General features: G+C 51.0%; 1 pseudogene; it reads left to right on the forward strand.

Moving 5' to 3' along the window:
- The first annotated feature begins 5,421 nt into the window (after positions 1-5,421).
- Positions 5,422-6,372, forward strand: LOC138120138 (uncharacterized; annotated as a pseudogene).
- The last annotated feature ends 20,712 nt before the right edge of the window (positions 6,373-27,084 follow it).

Consider the following 27,084-nt stretch of genomic DNA (forward strand, 5'->3'; position numbering starts at 1 on the left):
GTTCCACCCTCATCTGTCATTGCTGTGGACCCTCAGGAACAGCTCCAGCTTCCTCCTCTGGGGATGGGGCTGCTGCAGAGGACAGGGAGATGTTTACTTGGCTCAGCCCTGCCCTCCCTCTGCACTGGGGCAAGTGGTTGTTGGTCCCTCCCCTGGAAACGACCCAGGTGGAGACAAGAAGGTTCCAGGGATTCCTCAGAGCCCCTTCCAGTAGCTAAAGAGAGCTGGAGAGGGGCTTTTCACAAGGGCATGGAGTGATAGGACAAGGGGGAATGGCTTCAGACTGACAGAGAGTAGATTTGGATAGGAAATCAGGAAGAAATTCTTCCCTGAGAGGGACGTGAGACCCTGGCACAGGGTGCCCAGAGAAGTTCTGGCTGCCCCATCCCTGTGAACATTCAAAGCCAGCTTGGATTGGGTTTGGAATAACCTGGTCTAGTTGAAAGTGACCCTGCTCACTGCAGAGGGGTTGGATTGGATGACCTTTAATGGTCCCTTCCAACCTAAATTACTCAGTGACTTCGCTCCTTTTATCCCTGTGCCCAGCTCATTTGCAAAAGTTAAACCTCTCACAGAAAATACTCAGTTCTCTTCTCACAGTCCCAGTGGTGGCTGTGTTGCAATCACTGCTTGTGCACATCCCACACGCAGCTTCAAAACAGATTTTGGCACTTGGAGGACACATCTTTAGGGACACCCTGGTTGTTTCCCTCCTGCTTGCACAACAGTGCCCTTTCTCCTCTGCACCCCTGAGAAATGGCTAAGTGAAGTCACCAAACATTTGTGTCACCTGTTCACACACTCAGCTCTGGGAAATGGGGATTCTGTGAAAGAGAAGAGTTTTATTTGGTGCTCTGCAGGTATCAGTAGCACTGGAGAACTCAAGCCACGACCCTCCAGAGATAAATACCATCTGTATGATCCATTGCTGTTGGATTTTTTTGTCAGCATTTCATGGTTTGTGCGTCTGCAGATGCTGCTGGTGATGGGGCTTTGAGTGGATTTGTGAAATCCACTGGCTCCCCTCTGCTCTGCCCTCTGTGTCCTGCTCTGACACACAGAAACTCTGGGAAACCTTCCCTTTACCACCCAGCATGATGGGACCCGCTCCCTTTAAATGATGTAAAGACTCAAACAGCACTAAAAGCCCCAGCAAACAAGTCCTATCTCAGAGAGAGCGTCTCTGGAGCTGGAGAGGGAAAGAGAAATTCCTCCTGACACCACTTGTGCTGTTGTTTGTTCCAAAGAACCACCACCTTCCACAGGTTTGACTGATTATTCCCCCTGATATTTGACATTTTCCATTGTAGAGGAAGGCGAAGCCAGCAGAGCTCCCCCCATCACCTCGTGCACAAGGAGGAGAAGGAAAAAGACCCCCAAAGGGGAGCTGGGTGGAGCTGGGGCTTTGCCTCAGCGGGGAGAGGAGGGGACAGGGCTGGTGGCATTGGCAGCACACAGTGCCAGTTCCAGGTCCTGGCCTGTGGCCAGTGCTGGGAGAAAGGGGTTCTGTCACCAGCACAAAGCAGAATTTAGCTGGCAAGAGGGAACGAACAAAAGTTCTCAAAAAGTTCACCAGGACTCAACTTTTCCATTGGAAAAAAAAAAAAAATAAGAAGAAGAAGAAGAAGAAAGATCAAGAGAAAGATTTCCTGGAAATGAACTGGCTCATTAAATATTCCCTTTGGAGTCTGCCTCTCCCCCTGAGCTGAAAGGGCTGAGGGAGGAGAAACATCCCCAGGAGCTGCAAGGGCGCTACCTGTGATTCCAGGGGCAGACAGATCCCGCTGCGATGCTCCCTGCTCCAGCACAAATCCAGACCCAGAACTGCCCTAACACGGAGTGTTTTCTCTATTTCCCAGCACGGCACGAGCCTCCTTTGCCGACAAACCTGGAGCAGAGACGCTGCCCGTGCCCGGGGCTGAGCCCCATCCTCCCAGCAGCGACGGCCGGGCCGCTCCCGCTGCGGGTGCCGCACGCTCCCCGCGGAACCCGCCGAGAACTCGCTCTGATGGACAGCGAGATTCTCATTTCCTACACTCAATAACGCCCTCTTTATCCAGCAAGGGACAAAGCACACAAAGGGCCGTTGAGCAGCTGCCTCCAGCGCCGATCCCCAGGCACCGTGTCCCAAATTGTCCCCCTGCAGTGACAGCGAGGAGCAGCCCAAGCCTTTCAGGTTAGGTGAGAAGAACTCAGCCTGCCGGTATTTTTTGAGTGTTGGGGACCAAGGGAGCAAAGAACGTGCGTGCTCAAGGTTTGGGATCTTGGGGACAGTGATTCACCCTGCAGGATTTGGGGAGCAAAGCGGTGTTTGGTGTCTGGACAGGAATGTTGGGGTTTTGCAGGTCTCCTCACAGATGTGATGCAGATGAACATTAAATGCGAATTAAGCGACTCCCTTGAAGTGCAAACACAACAAAACTGGTATTTCTGAGAGCTCCAAGGAGCTTCCCAAAAAGTAGTGATGCAAGCTGCAAAGCAGCTGAGACAAACTCTAGCGGGGTGGAGGAGAGGGAAGCTGGGGGATGCCAAGCACAGGGCTGATGTCCTGCAGAGGAATCCCATGGCTGTGGCACTGTGTCCTGTGACAGACGCCCTGCCTCCTCCCCGTGCATCTCCCCACAGCCCCCCTGTATCCCCCTGCAGTGCCAGGGCTGCTTGTGCTTCCCCTGGGCAGCACCTCCAGATCTTGGAGCTCAGCTGAACAAAAAATGCCCTTTCTTCAGAGCAACCCAGGCAAAAGAAACCCAAAACAACAGGAAACAGGAGCAGCATTGAAGAGAAAGCTGTTTGTGTGTGTTCTGGAAGGAAAGGCACCGTGAAAAGGGGGTGTCACCTGCTCTGGTGACGCTTCACCCCAGGGCACACAGCCCCTGCAGCACCACTGGCCGTGGTGGCTGTCCCAGAGCAGAGCCAGATATCGTCCCAGCAGCAGAAATGAGGCAAGGCAGATGCTGGAAAACTCAACAGCTCACGAGTCCAATTCTCTTTTTCCACTCACTTGAGACAAGAGAGGAAATGGGGTTGGATTCTGTGTCCACGTGTGGAGGGGGAGCAGGGTGGGTCAGCTCCTCAGCCCGTGGCTACCAGGGTGTTGGAACAAGCATCTCCCAGCATTTAATTCTTAAAGCATTTCAGCCTGAATTACTCTGCAGGTGAAGTTGAGAAGGATTTTCCTCCTGCACTGCTGCTTCCTGATTCATCTCAGCACCTCAAAACCCTTTGGAGACTTCCAGCCCCAAATATTCTCTTCAGCAGCAGATGGATAAAATATCAGGCAGAAGACGACGTGTGGCTGTGGCAGCAGCCAAACCCAACAAAATATTTGCTTCCAAGCAGGAAGAAGGACAGCATGTCCAGCTGGGAAAAGCAGGAAATGGTTTTTAAAAGGGTAAAAGAAGGGGATGGAGCAGGAGATGATTGTGTAAGACATGATGTTTCAATTAGAACGGTCCTGAATGATATCAGCAGTTCATGAACTCGTTCTAGGCAGAATGGAGGTGTTTGATTGGTTCCTGTGCATCTCCATCCTGGCACAGACATCAGACGGTTTTGTGGACAGGTAAGGGAGGACTTGGCTGTGCAGCAGCTGAGCCAGAAACACCCCCTGTGTCCATGATCCCAGCGGGTAACACCGGCATGAGGATGGAACCCACCCCTCCTGCAGGGCTTTGTGCTTTTCAGGATGAGTTTTGGCTGTTTGAAAATATCAGAAGCCAGCTGGGCCAGTAATTTCCCTGGAGAGGTGCTGGGCTGACTCAGAGATGGTTGAGGGATGTCAGCGGGAATGACAGAGGGGTGTCAAAGGCAAACCATTCCCGTGGATTTGGGGCCTGTTGGAACAGGTCCTCCTGGGTTGGTGTGGCTGTGAAATATCACAGGCTTGCTGCAAGAGTCGTCACTACTGTCACATCCCTGGCTCTCCCAGATAAATGGATGCAGCTTTCGGAAATTAAAATGCCTGTAAATAATAATCAGCTCTTGCAGGTGGCCACAGCAGCTTGGCCCTTGCTTTGGGACCTTTCCCTTTCCCTTTCCCTTTCCCTTTCCCTTTCCCTTTCCCTTTCCCTTTTCTTTTTCCTTCTTTCTTTGTCTCTTTCCCTTCCCTTCCCTTCCCTTCCCTTCCCTTCCCTTCCCTTCCCTTCCCTTCCCTTCCCTTCCCTTCCCTTCCCTTCCCTTCCCCTCCCCGCACCTTCCCGCACCTTCCCTTCCCTCCTTTTTCTTCCTTTTCCTTCTCTTTCTTCCTTTTCCTTCCCTCCCTCCCTCCCTCCCTCCCTTCCACCTCTTTTATCACCATGGGCAGCTCAGGACTCTCCTTGCTGGCACTGGCTGCTGGCACAGCCACAGCTTCCTCCACCCACAGACCTTGGTTTTCTTTGGCCTCATTTTGAGAAATTCATTTCATGTTCCAAATGCAAATCCTCTCAAGGGCTCTCAGGATGCTGAGGAGGAATTCAGAAAGAATAACAGAAAGAAGTGAAGGGGGGGGTTGTTTAATTCTTTTTGTTCTAATTTGAGAAATAACCAGCTTTGAATCTGCTGTTTGTTTCCTTCTCAGGAGAGGACAGAAGCCTCCTGCCAACATCATGTCAAGGGCTCCACCACATTGCACACGAGGATTTGTGATTGCCTCTCACAAAGGACTGAGGAGCCAGAAATGGGCTCTGGTGAGGAAATGATTGCACAACATCTCCTCCATCTGATTCCTTGTGTTTGCAGAACATCCATCCCTTGTCCTGGGGCTTTCCTGGAAGCTGAGGGAGAGCAGTTACAGGGCAAACAGATGGGATTTAACAGATTTTGGTTAACTTTGGATGTGGAAACCCAAGAAGGGAAAACTGGGAGTGAAGGAACTCCTTTTGGGGGGGAAGAAATCCCTTTATTTTACTAAAAACTGGGCATGGCCACAAAGTGGTGCAGCATGTGATGGCCAAGTGTCCAAGGCCAGGCTGGATGAGGCTCTGAGCAGCCTGGGACAGTGGGAGGTGTCCCCACCCGTGGCAAGGGGTGGAATGAGATGAACTTCAAGGTCCTTTCCAACCCAAACCATTCTGGGATTCTGTGTTTTACCAGCAATAGCAATGCACTTCAAAATCATCCCTTCACGTGAAACACAGACAATCATTTTCTTGAACTGCTACGTTTCCAGCAGAAGGGCTGCAGGTCACTGTTTCCTTCCAAACAAACACTTTGCTCTGTCATCATAAGGTTGGAAAAGGCCTCTAAGATCAAGCCCAGCCATTACTGGCTGATCTCCTCCTTTCATAGCCTCTCTTCTGACTTTGCTAGAAAGGGAAAATTGCCAATTTTGAGGGAAAAAAAAAGATTTGATTTGTCATTAGCAGCTGTCCCACCTCAAACACAGCTGCCTTTAGAGGGCTCCCACAAGAGCAGCTGAGCTGAACGTGGCCTGTGGGGAAAATGCCTCTGATCCCACCTGGGAATAGATGGAGACTGCAGGTGGGATGCTCAGGGCCACAGGACACCTTGTCCTTGTTCTGCCGCGGATCCCTCCTGCTTTTTGTGCTGCTGCTGGATCTGCTTCTGCAGGAGAAGGCTCCGCGAGCTGCTGCTGCTGACACAAGGCAGGGATGCAGTTTCCACGAGGAAAATCCAGGCAGCTGGGATGTGGGAGCAGCGAATGAGGGCACCGGGGAGGGAACAGGAGCCAGCAGAGCTCTGCCCGTGCGGAAAGGCCGTGGGGACACAGAGGGTGCCCCGACAGCTGCGTGCTCCCAGGGCAGGGCTCGTTTTTGCCTTCTCTCCAAGCCAAACAGAGTTTGTGCCTTTCTTGTTTGTTTGTTTATTTTCCACGCGAAAGGAATTCCGCACAATGGCTTTCCCAGAAAGAAGATGCGAGACTTTTTCTTGGCTTTCCTGGAAGCGGTGAATCACCTCGCTCCTTTTTGGGGGGTCCCGGCGGCGGGGGGCGTGACCCGGTGCGACATCCGCGCTCGGGCTGTGCCACCTCCTGGTGACAGCGGGCGGTGCATCCCTGCATCCCTGCGTCCCTGCATCCCTGCATCCCTGCATCCCTGCATCCCTGCATCCCTGCGTCCCTGCCTCCCTGTGTCCCTGCATCCCTGCATCCCTGCATCCCTGCGTCCCTGCCTCCCTGCATCCCTGCCTCCCTGCGTCCCTGGGTCCCTGCATCCCTGGGTCCCTGCCTCCCTGCATCCCTGAATCCCTGCATCCCTGCATCCCTGCCTCCCTGTGTCCCTGCATCCCTGCATCCCTGCATCCCTGCGTCCCTGCCTCCCTGTGTCCCTGCATCCCTGCATCCCTGCATCCCTGCGTCCCTGCATCCCTGCCCAAAATCAGCCATCCACAGGTCTGCCTCGCCAGGATGTTCTGGTTTTGCTGCCCAGCTGAGCCAGCCCGACTTTTGTTCTCCAGCCGTTCTGCGGCTCGGCGCCGCCGTTGGGTGGCTTTGGATCCGATGGAAGGAGGTCCAAAAGCTGCACCACAGGGGTGTGGCTGGTAACCACAGGTGTGCAGCCGCCACCACCAGCAGGGGTGGTCACTTCCACCTGTCCGTGGTGAAGCTCTGACCTCATTGGTGGAGTCAGAGCTGGCCCAGGTTTGGGGGTAGATGGGTCCTGGGATTGCCTTTGCCTAAAAGGACATCTCAATATCAAATGTATCGACTTGATACTGAAGGAAGAGAGAGAAAAATAAGCAGGTGTTATTCCAGGTTATCCCTGTCTCTCCTCCAGCGCCACCTTCCTTGAAATACTGCTACACCCCTGGCCAGGGGGTTTGGAATGAGATGATTTTTATCCAAACCCAAACCATTCTATGATTCTGTAGGGTGGGAAGGTATCCCAGCCCTTCCTGCTGCAGTTTGGGATTACAGCTATCTGCAGCCCCTAATCCCCGCTCATCTGAGGAGAGAGTTTCTGCTCACTCGTGCCTCCATGCTGCTAAATCACTCGTTCTTTGCAGTCATAACTCTCCACCCAGTCCCACACCGACTTCCATAAATCTGTGCCTCCTTTCCTCTTGGAGGGGCTGAGGGTGCTCCCAGTTCAGGGCAAGAAGGAGCAGTTAATTGGTACGGAAAGAATAACAAAGTGCAGGCACAGAGCCGAAACCAGGATTTATTTAGGAAGATTTTCTGGTTATTATCTACTTAGGAACAGAGGATTTGTCAGAACAGATCAGAGCATTTTCATCAAATCTGCCATCCTGCATGGAGTGGAGATAGTGAGAGGATGTTCCTGGGGGAAAACTCTCTCTGGATTCCGTCAGAAGTGCAGGTGCAGGGCCTGGTGCTGTCAGAAAGGGGAGCAGAGGCAACGCTGGGGTAAAACCAGAAGCAGCAGCAATGTCCAGTCCCTGTCACACTGGAACCAGCAAAAGCACTTTCAGCCTGCCCCGAGCCTCAGCCTGAGCCAACCCAGCAGAAGTGGAGGGGTTGCTCCCCTGCTGCAGGATGGTGAGAGCTGGCCCTGGGCTCCAGCACGTTAAAATAAACACAAATCCCTCCCCAACTCAGCCCCAGCTCTGGCCACATCCCCCAAGGCCCCATTGCTCCTCTGTGTCACGTCTGGGGACACAGAGCACAAAACCCCCCAGGCTCCACCAAGAAACACATTTTGGATATTCACACTGGCATTCCAGTGACAGCAGCATCATCCTGAGCCATGGAGGGCTTGGGAAATGCTTGGTTTATGAGGCAGGGTCAGAGCTGCTGCAAAAACAATCCCTGTTCTTAAAAAGAAAATCTTCTCTGTAAGCAAGGGGTAAAACAAATGAAAGGAAAGAGGCCTGGGAAATGCCCTTTCCCATGCAGGATGTGGCTCTGGAAGGGCAGTGGAGATGAAGAGCTCCGTGGCTGAGGGTGAGAGCGTGGGCTGGGCTGGGAGCACCGGGGCCGTGGTGGCCTCAGCTCCTTGGTGCTGCTCTCGTTTATAAATTGAAAGCACCGAGTTATTATTAGAGTTCAGTGAGGGGGGCTGGAAGAATGACAGGAAACCTCTCCAAAAGAGCTGTTCCCAGGTCAAGCACAGCTCCTGGGGTCATGTCTGGAGGAGAACATCCCGAGAAGCGCCTCGGCTCATGGAGACAGCTCTGGGAATGAGGGGCTTCACTCTGCACCAGCTCCACGGGGTTGGTGCAGGGGCACCCCAAGGATGCTCTGTTCTCACCCCACTCTGTGTTTCCTTTTCAGGGCATCGCCAGAGCATTGCCTTGGGTGTTTTATCCCCAGCACCTTCCCCAGGACTCTCAGGATGCAGCCAGCTCCTGCACTGCCACCCCGTCCTGATGCTCACGAGGAAGCTGCTTCCCACCCCAGTGCAGGGAGACCTTTCCATCACATCTTGGAGATGCCCCAAGGCCTCCGGATGGGCACAGAAAGAGGAGGATGCACCCCTGGAAAGCCCCGAAGGTGGCTCAGTGTTCCTGGCTCCGGCAGAAGGAACACACCGCGTGTGCCAGGGTGGCTTTTGTGTGTGTGTGTCCCGTGTGTCTCGCCTGGTCCCTGCCACCCTCCAGACCTCTCCCAGAGAGCAGCACTCAGGCTGTGCCTGGTGGCCCTCAGCCATTTCTCCTAAATTCATGGATTTTTGGGCTGTTTCTCCTAAAATCCTGGAGGATGAGCTCCTCCAATGGCATTAACTCCTGCAAGATGCACCTGGGCACACCAAGGGTTACCTTACCCTGTCTAAGCTCCTCTGTACTCCCTGATTTTACAGCTCCTGCTTTTAAATCTTACTTTTCTTGCTTGCCTCTCTGCTGGAAGCCACTTTTTTTTTATCATCTATGCATTACACCTTCTAAAATACACCCCTTAATCCACGAAACTGCACCCAGCAATGCCCAGGGATCCATGACTGAAAGCATTTCCCCTGGGAATGTCCTTTACAGAGCCAGCAGGGTCAGAGGGAGAGGAAAAACAGCACACACACATGATCAATATTTTTTAAAATAGGATTTGAAAGCAAAGCATGAGAAGCCTCTATCTGGTTTTAATTTCAAATGGAAAAAAAAATATAGGGCTATTAATATATGGTGATGTTACTCCACTGGAAGAACAAAGTGTAGATAAAACCTGCAGGCTTAATGAGGCTCAGGAAAAATCAAATTGAAAGCAAACCTTTGAAAATCTCTAGGTAATCTGTGTTCCATTTATCATGCTTTGGCAATCAGAAAGTAAAACCAGGCTTAACATAATGAGGAAAATCAAACGCGGGTTTTTTTTCCCCTGCTGTTCTAAAACCCCAGAATATCATCATCACAAAAAAGGGGGGAAAAAAGGAGGAACTTCTGCCCTCCTGCTGGAGCACAGGGAATTTAATTGCAAAGGTTTCTTCCTGTGTGTCTGAGAAGATGATGCAAGACTGGGATTTTTTAATGACAGTATTTAAGCTCTCCTTGGCGACACCGAGCTAAAGCAGCACTGCTGTCCTGAGCTGGCAGATGAGAAGGCAACAATGGTTTGTAACAAGCTGAAAATGGGAAAAAGCCAAAAAAAAGACATCTCTTGACATCTCCAGCTGGCCAGGTCAGCAGCACAGCACCGGCCCTGGCCAGGCTGGGGAGATGGACACTGGTGGGGAGGACACAGCTGAGGAAAAGCTGTGGGTTTGGTGATTCCAGACCCCTGAATCTTCCAGTCACTGGAGGGGATCGTGCCATGCACCCCGAAGCTGCCCTGGGCCAGCCTGGCACTGCTCCCCCTGCCCAGGCAGTTTTGGGGCACACAGGGGTGGAGCCCAAGGCACCAGAGCCAGGCCTCACCTGAGTGCTGCCCCCAGCACTGGGCATCTCTGGGTGCCCCAGCTGTGAGCACAGAGGGGAAGCTGATATTTGGGAATCAGGCCTCCAAAAGGCCCAGCTGGAACCACTGCACTCTGGGATGGATGCTCCCAGCCCTGACACCGCTGCTCCTACAGAGCTGCAGGCGGCCAACACCCAGGTCCAGACAAGATGCCTTTTACCCCAGGTACCCTTTTCCCTCACAGATTTCACTGCTGGACCTTCAGGATCTGAACAACTGTGGATGCTGAACAGACCCACAGTAACATCCTGTCCGCCTGCATCCACGTTCCCACTGGTTTGTCCCATCTTTTAATCCCCACAGGATGCAGAAGGTCCTGCAAGCACCATGAAAACCTTGGGTTGGGGGCTGCTGAAGCTTCTTGCACAGCTCCTCCTTCCACTCTGAGGGTGGGATGCTGAAGCAGGACATGATGCCATCCGTGGCTTTTCCATGGTCACAATGCCACAGGTCGGGCAGGTCCCTGTAAAGCTGGGCAGAAATCACTGGGTGACCTCACCAGCTGCTGCTCCAGCCTTTTCCTCCCCAGTTCCTTGCTGCTTTCCTGGGAGAATGCTCATTGTTTATGGTTCATCACACTCAGCTCCTGCCCAATTCACCCCCGAGCCCAGGCAGGTTAAACCCACAGCACTGAGATCTCTGCAAGCACCACCTGATTGAAACACATAAAAAAATAAAAGAGGGATATAAAACTGCCAGTTGCCCACAGAATCAAATTGAATTAGGCCTGCTCAGCTCAGCTCATCTTTCCTTGGTAATAAAACCACTCACTCTCCAAATATGGAATTCCAGGTGTGTAGGAAAGCCAATCCTTGAGCTCATGTGGGGCAGTGGGAGAGCTCAGCCCAGTGAGGGATGTCCTGGGCTCTCTCTTTTCAGTAACTGCTGTTTATATGACCTGAAAATAAAACAACATCTCTCCACAGAGGGAGAGGCAACAGGTGTGGGTCACAACCTTTCCTGGAGCTGTGGTGGCCTCACACAACAGCCAAAAATCTTCTCCTTCCCATCCAGAGGGAGGTTTCTGCTCTGCCCGTGCACATCATCCTCACCTTCCTCCTTCCCTTGCACCTTGCAGGGCTGGGGAGGGTCCAGAGCAGCTGCCAGGGGTTAATGAGCAAAACATCCTGAGTGAACCAGGCTGGTTAATGAGCATCTCTCCTGCCCGTGAAGAGCTGTGATGAGAATATTCCCTGCTCCACTGATGCTGGGGATGTGACAGCCCAGCAAGGAGGGAGCTGGGAGTTGGGGGGAGACAATCGTTCCAGCCAAGTTCATCTGCATTAATCTTGCACTCATTAAAATCAGTTGTTCTGTTTCTAATTCAACCAATGCTGCCAAGATCAAGAATTAAAAATTGATGAGCTAATGTCCCTGGAAAAAAAAAAGAAAAAAAAAAAAAGTAAGTTCATCATCCAGAGCATCACGGATTTTTTAAATAATCATAAAAATTGTCTGGCTGCTCCTTCGGGCTTGACACCTCCACGAGGGCTGGGAAAGTGTACAAAAACTGAGAATGTTACACAATCATGGGAGCCCAGAGGCTGGAGCTGCTTGGGAGCAGCCCCCAAAATGGCCTCAATTATGGGGAAAACCCAAATCCTGAGCCACAGGGGAGGGATGAGCTCGTTTGGCTGCTCTCATCCTGCCTCAGAACAAGTGTCACAGCAGCCAGGTGCTCCGTGGGTGCAGAGCAGCACCCAGCAGGAACGTGTGAGTTAACAGCAGAAGTAAATAATGACTTTCTAACGCTGCATGAGTGACAAACTCGACATGATTTTTAATATGCGCCTAATTAAGGTCACCGATGACAATAGCTGGAGACAAAGATGATAAACACCATTTATTTGAAGCAGATGAGAATTTGGAAAAGGCTCTCCAAGAACCCAAACTAAACAATATTTCAGAGAAAGCCAGAGTCCTCCCAGCCCATAAAAACACCCACAACCTCCAATGGCTTTTGCTGACCCAGGCTGGAGTGATCCTGCTGAGCTGTCTGGGTCTCTCTCCACAAAAGCTGCTGCTTTCCCTCATTAAAAGGCACCATGTTTACAAAGTAAAGCTCAAGCAGGAAAACATGGAGCCAGGCCAATCCCAAACCAACCCTGGGAGAAGTTTGGGATTAACTCCTTTAGAGCTGAGCAGAGGTCGCTTCCTGAAGGAGAACAAATAAAGATGGGCTGTCAGTGATGTGGGTATTTATAGCAGGCATTCATTGCCTTCAGGATCTGGATAAACACCCATTAGCTTTCAAGGTGATAAATCAAGTATTAATTAACCTGCTGGGGGGAAAAAAATAATAGGGATATTAATGTTTTAAAGGGAAGCTTCCAGCTGAGGGAAACAAAGGAAGAGAACAAAGCTGAACTTCTCAAATAAAACCTTTTTGTGCTGGAAAGGAGGGATGGGCAGAGGATAGACCAGCTGGGCACTCTGGCTGGGAATGGCAGGCTCTGCTTTGGTAACTGGGAAAAAAACAAAATAAAAAAATGCTTTCTTGGCATGTCTGCCGAGCTTCAGGGTGGAGAAGGGCTTGGAGTGAAAATTTAATGGGCACTGGTGCCCGAGCCAACCCCTGCCAGCACAGAGCCACGTCCCCAGGAGCTACGCACACCCTGGCACAGTGGGAAATGGCATTCATCACCTCCAGACAAGGGTGCAACAACTGCTTTTTGCTCTAATTTCCCTCCACAGGTCCCTTCTGTAGTGCAAGCAATGAAAATCCAGAGCCAACAGCAGGAAAGCAGCAGCAGGAGGGGCAGGACATGTTGTGGCTGTTAGAGAGAGACGGAGCAGACCTTGGTCCTCAGATCCCCCTTTCCCTCTGTCCCACTCAGGGACCAGCTGAGGGAACTCTCCCTTCTTTGGAGCTCCTGCAAAGCAGCCACGTCCCAAGGAGACCAGCAGGGCTCAGCTCAGCACACACATGAGCACCACAGAGAAAAGAGAAATATTTCTGCAGGATTAGTCTGTTTTCTAAGCAAAAATGCCAAAATGAGATGCGACACCAAAAACTGGACAGCAAAAAGAAACCAATTTCCTGGTGGCAGCAGTACAAGGCCTGCAGGCCCACCACAGCATCCAGCTCCCTGTGATGGCTTGGCTGCATCCCTTCTCTCTGCAGCTTCCAAGGGACGTAAATCAGAAGTTTGGAGTTATTTTGCAAAATGAGACACAGCTCTCCTGCAGTCGAGGAGGGATGGTGCTTAACAAAGCACAAAAATCCTCTATGAGACGTGGTCTTCAGGATCAACTTCCTTTGCCTGTGCTCCACCCCTACAAACCCAAACCTTTAACAACTTCAAGCTCTTTTTAATTTTTTTTATATATAAGGAGAAAAAAAGCATATGCAGTCCTCCTTTTCCTGCCCATTTTTAGCTTTTTTCTTTCCCTCTGCATATTCCCCAGCTCTCTACCCACACATAGCCACACTGCAGACAAACCATCCTAAAAAAATTGAGAGAGGTCTAAAAAAACAACAGTTATCCAGGGCGTCATCAGCTTCCAGAAATGCAAACTGGCTTAGGAAACCACAACCTCTTTCTGTTGTTGTTATTTTTTACACGGGATTTTTCACAATCTTGTTTTAAAGATTGGCAAGGGAGGGACTCGCTCCTTCCTCACCCTCCTCAGTCCTCTACTCCCCTGTTATATTCAGACATTTCTCACCAGCCTTGTTCATCTCGCATTTCAGGGCACAGCAAATGTTTGTGCACGGAGAGGGGGCAGGGATGATGAGTCAATTAGACACCTCATAAAAATCTGATTTAGAAAATTCCCTCCCCAGCTGCGAGCACGGCCGCCACAAACCAGCTCGGCCCAGTGCCCCCCTTGCAGACAGAGAGTGGTTTCCTGCAGTGAAACCTCTCCCGCCCTGCTTAAATGTCATGTATGATGAGGAATCTGCCACTGGAAGTGAGAGACACCCTCACAGCTCAATAAATCATATTGCAGGAGGGTTTCTGTGCTATCCCCACTGCTCCTTTAGCTCCACGGCCTCCGTGCTCCGTGTGCTCCTGCTCATCACCGAGCCCTGCAGCCCTCCCGTGCTCCAGCTGAGAACTCAGCCCTGCAACGAGCTCAGCCCTCTGAACCCTCTGCTCTCGCTGTTGTTCCCATCACTCCAGCCACAGCTTTCTGAGCCCCAAAGGAAATCCCAAGGGATGAACCATTTGTCATCCTGATTCCATTTTATACCCGCAGCACCTTCCAGTGCCTTCCCCAGGCACGCAGGAAATCGGAGGGTGGACTGAGGGGTGGCACCTCTTCATCCTCCCTGCAGATGGTCAGAGCCACCTGCTGCCTTCCACACCGCTCATCTTGGACGAGACCCAAACCACCCCCCCGGGGAGTTGTGTTGGACTTGCACAGCCTCCCACAGTGCAAAACCTTCTTTCCTCATGCAAAACCTGCTCCCCACAATGCCAAACCCTATCCCCACAGAGCAAAACCTTCTCCCCACAGAGCAAAACCTTCTCCCCACAGTGCAAAACCTTCTTTCCTCATGCAAAACCTGCTCCCCACAGTGCCAAACCTTCTCCCACAGCGCAAAACTTCCTCTCTAGTGCAAAATCTTCTCCCTACAGAGCAAAACTTCTCCCCCAGTGCAAAACCTTCTCTCCTCATGCAAATCCTTCTCCCCATAGTGCAAAACCTTCTGTCCTAGAGCAAAACCTTATCCCACAGTGCCAAACCTTCTCTTCTCATGCAAAACCTTCTCCCATAGCGCAAAACCCTCTCCCCACAGAGAAAAACCTTCTCCCCAGTGCAAAACCTTCCTTCCTCATGCAAAACCTTCTCCCACAGCACAAAACCTTCTCTTCATAGTGCAAAAACTTCTCTCCCAGTGCAGCCAATCTGGCAACATCATCTAAATGTGTCCATTCCCCCTGCATGAGGTGTAATCTGAGAAATTACAGTGTTTTAGGATAGGTTTTGATTTTATGGGACTGGTCAGGTTCAGAAAGGAAAATGAAACAAACAACGCTGAGCTCCAGCCTGTTGGAGCAGCATCATTTCAGGCAGAACACAGCACTGCAATATTCATACCAGGAGACACCAATTCCATACTAAAAAGAGCTGAATTTTTTGAATGCCCCAGCAAACCCGGCCATTTCATAACCAGTGACCCTGCAGGGTGCAGCCAAGCTGGGTGGGTGTTACAAAGCAGCACCAAGACAGTATAAACTCCCCGTGCAGCGACAAGGCACAGCAGCCAGCAGCTACTGGGGCCAGTGGCCAGCTGGGCTGGGATGAGGGCTGGTCTGGCTGTGCTGATCGTAGTCTGGAGTGACCAAAATCACAGAGCACTGCAAGGCCACAGCATCGTGGCACACTCGTTTCCATCAACAACTTTACACCCCTCCCACAAGGAGCTGGTGGTTTCCTTTGTGGGCCAGAGGATTCTGTTGCACCAGTGGGGCCCTGTTTCATTTTGCCCTGGGTGAATATGCCCAGGTTTGTGGCTGGGTAAAGTAACTAAATTCATTATTCAATCAAATTTGCCTGGACTTTTACTTTTCCTTTCTCCAGTGAGCCCTGGGGACACTGGGAGGAATCCAGGCAGGAGAAGGCCAGTGGGCTCCAGACCCCAGACAGGATGATGTCCGTGGGGTCAGTGCCAAAGCCCACAAAGCAGAACAGGGAGAGCATCAGCCAGGTGAGGATTTATCAGCCATCCAAGGCTAATGCAGTATTTTGCACTGGACAAGTCTCTCCTTCTCTCCCCAGACCAGTCCAGCCCAGCCCATGTGGGTGCTGGTCCTGACATAAACCCCATGTTTCTGGCTGCTTGCTGGAGATAGCACATCCCAGAACAACCCAGTGCAGGGCAAGGAAGGATACTGCCCTTGGATCTCTCCTTTTCAGCCAAGAAAACAAGGTAATGCTGGTGTAATGAGAGAGTGACCATTATTTGCCATTGAGCTTCATAAAAATGTGAGGAAAGATGCCTGAATTGTAATTAAGTCCTGGGAGCAAAACAATGTGTACCTGGCTAGACTGCAGAGAGATGAACTCATTACTTCATCCACGTCTCAGGCTTCTGCCTGTTTTCCTCTGCAACAGAACCATCAGCTTGGGCTGCAGACAAGGGCTTTAAAAAGCAAATAATCCTTCCAAAAGAGCCAGGCCAGCACAATTCCTACATGGCTGGGCTGGGAATCTCCAAGCAGCCTCGTTTCTAGGGAGACTGATGGACAAACACTCCGAAATCCAAAAGGACAGAGCTCCCCAAACCAGGGTGTCAGGAGGGAGCTCACTCCAGATTTTTCCAGCAGCCAGACAGCTCCTGCAGCTGCCAGGCTTTTCCATGGATTGTCCAGGTCGGATTTTCTGCTGAGGAACATCGTGGGCCTGAGCTGCCCTTTTCATCTCAGGAATGCACAGCTGTGAAAGGGAGGCCGAGCTTCCTCCTGCACGACGTGGCTCCAGAAGTGGGGATTTGCACCCAAGCCATGGAGGCCATGCTGGGATCACGTTTTGGGATCACATTCTGGGATCACATTCCGACTCAGGCTGCACAGGATGAGAGGGATGGGCAGGTGGGCGGTGCAGGCACCCAGTTGCCTTTGGGAAAAAAAAAACAGAAAAACCCATCTGGTATTTGAACAGTGAAGTAAAAACAACCTAAAGCCACGATCTAGAAAGTTTTTAGGGCATAAAAGAAGAAAGAGCAGGCACCATCAGCCTCATCTCCCCCTCGTCAGAGCCAGCTGAGCAACCTTCCACAGTGGCAAACATCCTCAAACCCTCAGACAGAACCCCTGTGAACGTCACTGTTCCTCTGACAGCCAGATTTGGTGACTCTGGGCTTGATAAAGACTCAAAAATCTGTGTGCCGCTATTGCTTCGTGTATGATGAGGCTGGAGCAGGCAGGTCTCATGTTTTGAGGTGCCAGTTGATAATCCCAGGTGTTGGGAGAAATTCCATGTGCCTCTTGCTGGCATCGCACAACCAGATCCACCAAGATCCCTCCCCAGCCAAATGTGTTTAATTCCCAGTGAAACACATCTGTGTCCTTAAAGTTAAGCATTTTCTAAAAGTGTTTTGTCAGAATGTTGTGGAGTGAGGCACAAAGGTGGCCTGGGATGGCACAGCCTGGGGCAAAACACATTTCACAAGGGGCTGACGAATCTGGGCAGGGTCAGTGACATGGTCCTTGCAGGGAAAACATCATGGAAGCTGCAACAGCCAGGAGCAGAGCTCTGAGAGCCACAGAGGCTCAGCCTCGCCCAGCACTGCCAAGGCTCCCTGCCTTCCCCATCCTGCTGGGAAGAGCTTGGCTCCAGCCCCGGCGGGCTGACCACAAGCCCTGTCTGCAGGAGTATCTTTGTTAAAACGCTCATTCACACTGCAGCCACGGCGCTGGCTGGGAGAACACAGATCAGGCTTTTTGTCAAACAAATCCCATTCCAAGTGTCTGGGAGGACAGGGAAAGCTGCCGTGGGGCTGCTTTGAAGGGTTTACAGTTCACTGCAGCACTTTACAGCTGCAGTTGTTTCCATAACCAAGTCCAAGAGAGGCTGTGAACAGGAAGGAATTAGGCACTCATGCAAAGACCATTAAAGTCAAGGGGAATCTTTCCATTGACTTGAGAGGGTTTGGCTCCCAGCCCTGGATATCAGGGTCTGTTGTGGGGGATTTGGAGCAGGGAATGGGAGCGGGACTTTGCAGGTTTTCTCAGCATTTGTGATGGAGTTCAGCACAGAAGGTCTCTGTGCCCGTTTCTCTGCATGTAAATTAAGAAGTGACTGCTCCTCTGAGGTGCAAGGCCCTCACTGACCATCCTGGGCACCTCCTCTGCCATTCCTGGGATGACAGCCCTAATACCAAATGGATTGGAGTAGCACATTTCTATGGGAATTCCTATGGCAAACAAGATTTCTTTATGGGCTCTGACATGTCAGCCCCTGATGCATAAACCACATATGATGTGTCAGTCCAAGAGGCAAAATACCACGAAGCTTCAGCAGATCTGAAAATTGTGTTCATCCCAAGCTCAAATTCCCATGGGGAATGAAGCTCCCACTGGGATCCAGGCAGCTTTTCACTGACTCCAAGCCTGCCTGCTCACTTAGAGCCAAGAGCTCTGCACAGGTGGGCTCTGTCTTTAGATGGAGGGCAGGAACCTGCACCTAAATGACAGCAGATCTGAGCTGCCTCCACTGCTCCGTGCAGAGAAACAGGAATCTGACCTGCCCTGCCCTGCCCTGCCTGGGACCTCACCTCTGGAAAAGTGCCAGCACAGGAAGCACAGCACACCCCAGCAAACTTATGACTCTTTTAAAATACAAGTGAGAGCCTAATTTGCTGCTAAGAGGAGCAGTGATGCTTCTCTGGGCTGGCAGGGGGAGAACTGGTCAGGTGAGTTCAGTGCTGTGCCAGGCACAGGTCTCTGCAAGCCAGGGGAGGGAGGAATTGGCACCAGCGAAGTGCTGGGTCATTTTCTGCCTCAGCCACTTCATTTTTCCCGTGCTGGTAAAAGCAGGGAGGACAAATCTCCACCCCATGTGACATGGGAAAGGTCAGACCACAGCTCCAGGAGGAGAGAAATGAGGAGGGTTTGAGCCTGGCCAGCTCTGCTTTCCCATCAGCCTGGGCTCTGGGTGCACAGGAGAAAACCTCCAGGGGCTGGAATTGTGCTTCCCACTCCTCCTGGCCTGGGAGTGTGCCTGGGAGCAGAGCAAGGCGGCAAAGGAGGAGTTATTCCAGCCACAGGCTTAGGAACACCTCTGCCTCCTGGCAGATGCTCCTTACTTGGACTGGGTTTAGGAAAACAGAGGTGACCAAGCCCTGCTGCCTTCAGTGGGAAATAGAGGGATGAGAGTGTGCTGAGCTGCAAGAAACTCGATCCCAGAAAGGGGAGAAGGGAGGGTGGAGAAGGAAATTCATCCTAAACCCAAACCAGCTTGGTGACCCAAACCAACTCTGCAGAGCCGAGCTCTGCCAACAGACTCAGGGAGCCAGAGAGGACAGAAACATCCAAAAAACTGATTTTGGGGTCTAAAAACTGATTTTGGTGCAGTCAGTGCCACATCCAATGGGCTTTGGGCAGCGAGTGTCACCTTTCTGACATGACCTGACAGTGATTTGACTCAAGAGCAATGTGCTGACCCCAATAACCTCTGTGGAGTGATGGTCTGAGTGTTCCCATAGGAACATCCATCCCCACACCCAGGAGTCTCCACCAGCCTGGAGGGAGAGGCCACGGGAAGCCAGGTGGGGCCTTTTGCTTCCAGAGGGATGTGGGTTTAGGAAATGAGCTTTTCTACCACCTGCTGCAAGTTCAGAGGGCTGAGTTGCCAAATCTGACAGGAACTGGGGGCTCATTAACATGACTGAGGCTTTGGCACCGGGAACTTTCTCCGCTTCCATTTATAGGACACTGAGAGGCCGTGGCAGGAGTTCAAGGAGGGCGGGTTTGCACCACTGCATTATGAAGTCTAGACGGGGCTGGAGCCCTGCAGGCCTGGAGAATCCCTTTTCCCTGCCACTCAACACCCAGCAGCATTCCTGAAGCTGGGAAGTGTTTCATTCTCTCATTCAGACAGACCCTCCTGCACCATTGTGTCCCTCCAAAAGCTCCAGCTCCAAAGCTGTCCCTGGAAAACAGGAGTTGCCAGCGCTGCTGACCACATGCCAGCATCAAGTTTGGTTTAACCAAACCCAGCCAGGCTGCTCAGAGGAAGGAAGCAGGGAAAGAAAAGTTTTTTAAACTGCCTAAATCCTATATTTTCATTCCTGCCTGGAATGGAAACTGTAGCTTTGGAGCAATTCTTGAAATATCTGCTTTTAGTTTATTCCTGTCTTTTCCTCACTCTGAGCTGACCAGGGAAAACCACCCATCTGGGGAATCCAGCAGGCAGGGCTCCCTTCTCCATTAAAAGATGCCCAAGAGCTGCTCACCAATATCTGCCACCAGCCCCAAAAGGAGCAGGAGACCTTCTGAACCTAAACCAAAAATTAAAACAGAAGCAATTTTAATTTATTGGAAGATTTCTGTTGGGCCTTAGGTGCTAAATGCACTTCCATGAGTTGAGGGGCAGCTTGTGCAGGGATAGCATTCCAGCAGCTCCTGAAATACAGCCTGGGGGCAAGGCTGGGGGCTGGGATGGTCCTTTCCTGCCCAGCCTCGGGAATGGGGATGAAATCTGGGCAAATCCACCTGTAACTGCTCAACCTGCTGGAGATCCAGTGGTGAGGCCTCACTCATTCAGCAGCAACTCAAAGGAAGAAAAATAGGATCCAGTGAGGCTTTAGGATTCCCAGGCTGCCTCTGGCAGCACAGGGAGCACGTCTGTGCTTCCCTAAGTGGATTGAGAAGCGCCCAGGATCAGTATGAGCACATGCCAGATGCTGGGGAATCATCTCCCACTTAGAGCAATTACGAGGATGTCCCAGAATCCAATAAAGCAATTGAGGAGAGGAGCATCTGGTGGTGCTTGTCATGCACAGGGAGATAAATCTGGGTAATAAAGAGGTGTGATTTTTTTCCCCTTGAGTCATCATATGCCATTTGGCACTGGGTATGTGTGATTCCTCCTCCTCTGGTGGTTTTCCTCGGGAGGAGATGAGCTGAGCATCCTTCCCCCAGCAGGGATGAGGAGCTGCTCCCCTTCCCCTGACCTTTCTCTGCTGATACCAGACACCAGGAGCTGATCCCCCAATCCCATCAGCACCCCCAGACACAAATCAACACTTTGCAGCATCCACCAGCACCTCCAGCCTGAGAAATCCCTGTGTGCGGCCTTCTCCCTATCTCTGACCTTGTCCCCTCCATGCTCCCAGCCATGGGAAAAGCTCCAGAGCTCCAGATAAGAGAATCAAGGAGTCATGGGATTGTTTGGGTTGGAAGGGACCTCAGAGATCATCTCCTTCCTGGAGGTCATGGGCAGAGACACCTTCCACTATCCCAGGTTGCTCCAAGCCCCATCCAACAGGACCTTGGATATTTCCAGGGATGGGGCAGCCACAGCCTCTCCAGGAATTCAATCCCAGTCCCCCCACCACCCTCACAGGGAAGAATTTATTCCTAATATCCCATCGGAACCTGGTCTCTTTCAGTTTGAGCCCGTTTCTCCTTGTCCTGTCCCTACAATTCCTGATGAAGAGTCCCTGGAGTCTCCACATAACCTTCTCCCCAGAGAACCCACAGCAAGTTCAGATTTAAAGGAGAGGCAAAGTGGCAAAGCAGGGAAGGTTTCTTCCCACATAAACCAGCCAGAAAATAATCACAGTGCAGAGGCAGCACTGCAGATTACACAGCACTGATCCCATCCAGCACAAACACAAGGCTGAACAGCTCCTTAAAAAAACTCCATGGATGATTCCTAGAAGTAATCACCAGTAAATTTTATTTGTGGGAAAGCGCAGCAGAGCTGAGCTATGTTTAATAGTGGAAAGAAGATAAAAGTAATCTCCAAAGGTCTGAAAATGCAGACTCTGTGCTTGGATAAACTTCAGTACATCCTCATGCAGTAAATGCCAGCACAGCTCAGGGATGTTTCTCTCGGTGTGGGCAGCCATTCAGGGAATATTTGGTTTTCAGATCAGAAGCAGTCATTAAAGCATTTTCCCTGAGCTTCTTTTCACCACAAGCTAAAATATTTCATCCAATAACTGGAGAGGGTTGGAGGTTTGATAATTCAGAGCTTTGCAATGAGTGACACTCCCCAGGCCAGGGCCAGCTGAGCCAGGGCCCTTTCCCACAAAGGAATTCACTCCCTGCCCTCACAAACAACTTCTACTCCCATTTTCCTTCCCAGAGACTTCTCAGACAACACTGAGAAAATGAGCTGAGGGAGAAGAGCATGAAGAAAACTGAGTGAGCAAACACTGGGGAGCCTCAGGGCCAGCAAACGTCACTCACTGGGACCACGTGCCCTGGAAGCTCCAGCAGCCACAGGGAGTATCCTCCAGGCTCCCAAACCCCCCACCCTCCTCAAATCATCCTGCCAGGAAGAATTCCAGAACTCAGTGGTCCTTGGAGAATCTGCTCCTTCTTTTTATTCCATTTTCCTTTGGGTTTTTCCTAAAGCAAAGCAGAGCTTTTTCTCCCCAAGTAATTTCCTCCAAACTTCTGCAAAGAAACACGACCGGCCTCTGTTGTGGCAGCAGCATCCACTCAAAAAGCACTGAGTGGCCCCAAAGTCACCCCGTACACTCAGGGTGTCACAAAGTGAACACTGAAATAATTTACACACCAATTTTTATGTAAATTGGTGCTCTCTGTTTACTTTCGGTGAGATTAAAATGCTTGGCATCAGCTCTGGGTTTTCAGGGCTGTGAATTCAATTTGCAGAGGGCACCTGGGAGAGAGGGGGATGGGTTTTTTCCCAGGGATTAATATTGCTTGTTTGGAACATCTTAGAGGCTGGGAAACCACCATTCTGGATCACAGCTTATGTGAAAGACAAAGTTTAAAAAAAAATCATATTTGCAGTCAAACTCACCTTATTCCATTCAAGAAGCTGCTGCTTTTCTTCTTAAACATTTCACTTTGACCATTTCTGTGTTTAAAATCTGCCTGTTTGTGTCCCCAGCTCCTGGCCTGAGTCCCCCTTCTCTTGCTTGTAGCACAGGCCTACAACTCTATCAACTCCACAAAATGCACTTTTAATGTCCCCACTAGGGGCCATTAAAAATGGGCTTTAAAGTATGAATTTAATGACTTTGGATAAAATTGAGTTCATGCACAATATCTGACTCTAAAAGTGTGTGTAAATATTTAACTAATTCATGCAGGGAACAGAGATAAGGGATTTGGGGGGAAGGGAAGGGAAGGGAAGGGAAGGGAAGGGAAGGGAAGGGAAGGGAAGGGAAGGGAAGGGAAGGGAAGGGAAGGGAAGGGAAGGGAAGGGAAGGGAAGGGAAGGGAAGGGAAGGGAAGGGAAGGGAAGGGAAGGGAAGGGAAGGGAAGGGAAGGGAAGGGAAGGGAAGGGAAGGGAAGGGAAGGGAAGGGAAGGGAAGGGAAGGGAAGGGAAGGGAAGGGAAGGGAAGGGAAGGGAAGGGAAGGGAAGGGAAGGGAAGGGAAGGGAAGGGAAGGGAAGGGAAGGGAAGGGAAGGGAAGGGAAGGGAAGGGGCACTAAGTGCCATGTCCAGTCCTGCTTTGGGCACCTCCAGAGACTGGACTCCACCACTTCCCTAGGCAGCCCCTTCCAAGGCCTGACCACCCTTTTCAGGAAGAAATTCCTCCTGATTCCAACCTGAACCTCCCCTGGTGCAGCTCGAGGCCACTTCCTCTTGTCCTGTCTTTCTAATGTCCCTTTCTGCACCGTAACTTGGCTGTCATTAATAACAGGAGAAGCTACTGATGTGAGATCCCACATTGAGCAGAAATGAATGAATTCCCAGCCTCCCACTCTGGCCATGTCCAGCCCTTCCTCTCCATCATCACCCACATTCCAGCAGGCTCCTAAACAACAAAGGGCTGTGGCCAAGCCCAGAGCTATTTTTGCATTGTTAATGCCCCTCGGAGCCTGTGCCAGCTCCCACAAGAACATCCAGAATATAATGGGAGAAGCCAGACAAAGAAAGAGCTCAGTTGTCACCTTATTTTCAAGGACATTTTGCAACTGAGCTTCCCCTACTTAACTTCGTCTCCAGCTAAAGCCAAACGTTGCCATACGGGCAAAAAAAATTCCAGCCCTTAGGAGATGTGGATCCTCAGGGATCCAGCAAAATGACAGCAACCTCAGCTGTAATTATTGCCCCGTAATCTGCATGTCATGAATAAGTTGGGAATTCAGTGATAGCTGCAATCAATGCTCACAGTTTGATGGGGAAGATGGGCAGCAGTTGAGTGCTGTGTAAATATTCATTTTCGAACTTTTCCTGTCAAAAAACCTTCACATTTTTCCTGTGGAGGCCCCACACAACAAAAAGAGGGAAGGAGTGCAGGGCCTGTGTTCTGCACCCCCCAACCCCCCCCCCCCCATCAGAAAAATGGATAATTTAGAAAATGAGAGAAGACTTCAACCACAACTAAAACCGAGGCTTTTCTCCTCCTGTTCTTTGAGCCATTTGGTTCCCAGATGTTTTTAAGAGCTCCCCGAGTGTGGGAATCAGAGCCAACAGGGCACCCACACCATGGCCAAGGGGAAAACTTGCTGTTCTGAACTCATTTTGAGTGCATGGACTGAATTTTCATGTTTCGTGCAGTGAAAAACACCAAAAATGGTGATTTGGAAATGCAGGAGGCCCCATCCAACCCACACAGCACAGTGCCAGGGTGGAGGAGAGGAACAAACACCTCTGGCACAACCCAGATCCGATGGAGAAGGTGATCACTTCCAGCTATCCAACAGATTTTTGCTCATCAGCTGGTTCCCTCTGTGATTTATTTTTGACTCTGGAAGTGCTTGGGCCAGCTGGTGTCTTCCCTGAGCTGACGCAGCTGCAAATCCCATGAGGAAGGTGCAGACCAACCTCTGAACCCCCTCAAAGAGACACTTCCCATGTCAGAGACAGGATCCCATTTTCTTGAGCAGATTTGGAGCACAGGAGAGAGGGGAGGTGACTTTGTGTGAGCTCAGCAGTGCCAAGGGCAGGTCCCTCACCCCTGTGAGCCCAAACTGTCCCTCTCCCATCACTCTGTGGCCCTCAGAGATGGCTGCAGGGTGACCCAGAGGAACATCTGGAGCAGCAGAAAGCAAAGAGACGATTCCAGCAGTTTGCAGGAACAGCTGGGGCTCCTCTCACTGCCAATTGAAGAGTTGCCCTGACAGTTTCTTACATAAATATCAGGCATCCCCACACATCACCAGTTCCACCAGGCAGGACACAAATGACAAGGACTCCTCAGCTTTTTGCTTCCCACCATCACAGAAGCCTGGCTACCAAGGGCAGCATGAAAAATCTCTCTCTGTGGTTATTGCACACAGCAGATGAACAAATCCACCTCACTGGCATTGGCCTCTGGATGAGCAGCAAGGGCAGAGGAATGAAAAACAGAAGGACAAGCACAAAATCCCCCCAAGAGCCCTTGTAGCTCACTGGAGAAATGGGATTCTCTGGAAATGGCTTTGGCTCCAGCTGAATCCATGTGTGAACCGGAACTGAGAGGAATAATTCAATGTGCACTGACTTTCACCACGGGCCCTGAGATTCAAATCCATGTTCTTTCCAAATGACTGTAATTTCCAGCCCATCTCCTGTGATGAGGTACACAGCCAGCTCAAAATTCCCCCACAGCACTTGAATAAATACTTTAACCTGAGATATAATTTACTAAGATTTAAATGTGAGCTCGGGAAGATCTATTTCTGCTGCAGGAACTTGTGCTAAAATTGGCACCAGCTCTCTCCAAGGCTTTCTCCATCCAGAACACTGGGCTTGGGGGGGAGAATCTACCTGTGTCCTTCTCCATGGACTGCAGAGACTTGAAAATATGGAGACAAACAAGGTCAGAGATGTTTTCCACTCCTGGAGGCGCTAGGAAAGGAGAACAGGCATTAAACACCAGAACCTGCAGCCCAGGTGCCCCCTGATCTCACTGGTCCTTGGTGGCAAAGGGTCAATAAGGATGTCAGGGAAGGACAGAGCTGAAAAACAGCTGAATTTTCTGCTGATAAGAGACCCCTCCTTCTGAGCCTTATTAAAACTATCCTGGCTATTTTCTTGCTTGAAAAAATGTCTTACTGCCAGATCTCCAGCAAGACTGGGAGTTTTCTGGTGTGAAATGGGATGAACCAAGGGTAATTGACCCCTACAGCAGCACTGGAGGGCAGGTTCAGCCCAAGATCATTGCTCTGGCACAGGAATTCATGTTTAAAATCCTGGGGGCATTTTACACAGAGACATTTGAACCTACACAGGGTCCCAGCATCGTAATTTCATTTTCATTTTATCTGGGCACACGATTGTGCTGGAAACAAACACAGATTCCTGGGAGAACACTCCCAGGCTCAGCAGGAATTCTGTTACTGCAAGGGATTCATGGATTCTCCTTGGATTATGTTCTACTGGCAGACAACCTCAACATTGGCGCTGCTTTCCAAGGAAGTGAGAAAACTGGAAGCAAAGTTGATGAGCAGTTAAGGCCCAAACAGTGTGATGGTCAGAAAGCCAGAGGAGGTGGCAGGTGATTGCTCAGGTTGTGATCACCCTGATCCTGCAGCCACATCCAGCCTGGCATCATTAGGAATGAGCTGTTGCTCTCTCGAGATCCTTCCCAGCTCCTCCTTTTTTTTTTTTTGTTTTCTTTCTTAATTTATGCCCCATTTATTGCGGAATAAGCTATTGAATGAATCCCTACATGAGCACTGTGTCCCAAAATTGTGTACTTTTATTACCCAGCCCTGTGTCCACAGAGACACCCCCCACCACAAGAGTTACTGCCACCAGTTCCTGTGGCCAGCACCGAGCCAAGGTTAAGGTGACCCTGGTGACAGCAGAGATTAATAAGGGCAGGAGGAGGAAAAACAAACACACACCCACCCTAAAAAACCTCTGGAAAAGCTGAGCAGGGCCGTGGTGTCCCAAAGGCTGCCTGGGAAGAGGAAGGATCTTCCCCACAGGCTGACACTGCTCACACACACCTGCCCAGCTGCTCTGCAGTTTGCTTTTGACCATCCCAGTTTGCTGGTGCTTTTAAACTAACAATTTCCACTCTGGATTGAGGATGAAAGGGCTTTTCCCCCTCCCCTTGGTATAGCAAACACTGAAAACCAGTTTGGGATTGACATGTTCACTCCCTTTCTTCTCTTCCCTTGGCAGTTCTGAAACGTGAGGGTGTTTTCCCAAAAGTCAAGGGATAGAGAGATGCTGGAATGAAACAGCAGAGGAGGAGGAGTAGGAGGAGGAGGAAGAGGAAGAGGAAGGGGAAGGGGAAGGGGAAGGGGAAAAGGGAAGGAGGAAAAAAGGAGAGGAAAAGAGGGGAAGGGGAAGGGGAAGGGGAAGGGGAAGGGGAAGGGGAAGGGGAAGGGGAAGGGGAAGGGGAAGGGGAAGGGGAAGGGGAAGGGGAAGGGGAAGGGGAAGGGGAAGGGGAAGGGGAAGGGGAAGAAGAAGAAGAAAGGGAAGGGGAAGGGGAAGGGGAAGGGGAAGGGGAAGGGGAAGGGGAAGGGGAAGGGGAAGGGGAAGGGGAAGGGGAAGGGGAAGGAGAAAGGGAAGGGGAAGGGGAAGGGGAAGGAGAAAGGGAAGGGGAAGGGGAAGGGGAAGGAGAAAGGGAAGGGGAAGGAGAAAGGGAAGGGGAAGGAGAAAGGGAAGGAGAAAGGGAAGGAGAAAGGGAAGGAGAAAGGGAAGGGGAAGGTAGTTTCTCCTTCATCCCATAACTGATCCCTTGGCACTTCCAGTGCCATCCA

This window comes from Aphelocoma coerulescens, chromosome 18 (assembly GCF_041296385.1).
Source record: "Aphelocoma coerulescens isolate FSJ_1873_10779 chromosome 18, UR_Acoe_1.0, whole genome shotgun sequence".
NCBI classification, from domain to species: Eukaryota; Metazoa; Chordata; class Aves; order Passeriformes; family Corvidae; genus Aphelocoma; species Aphelocoma coerulescens.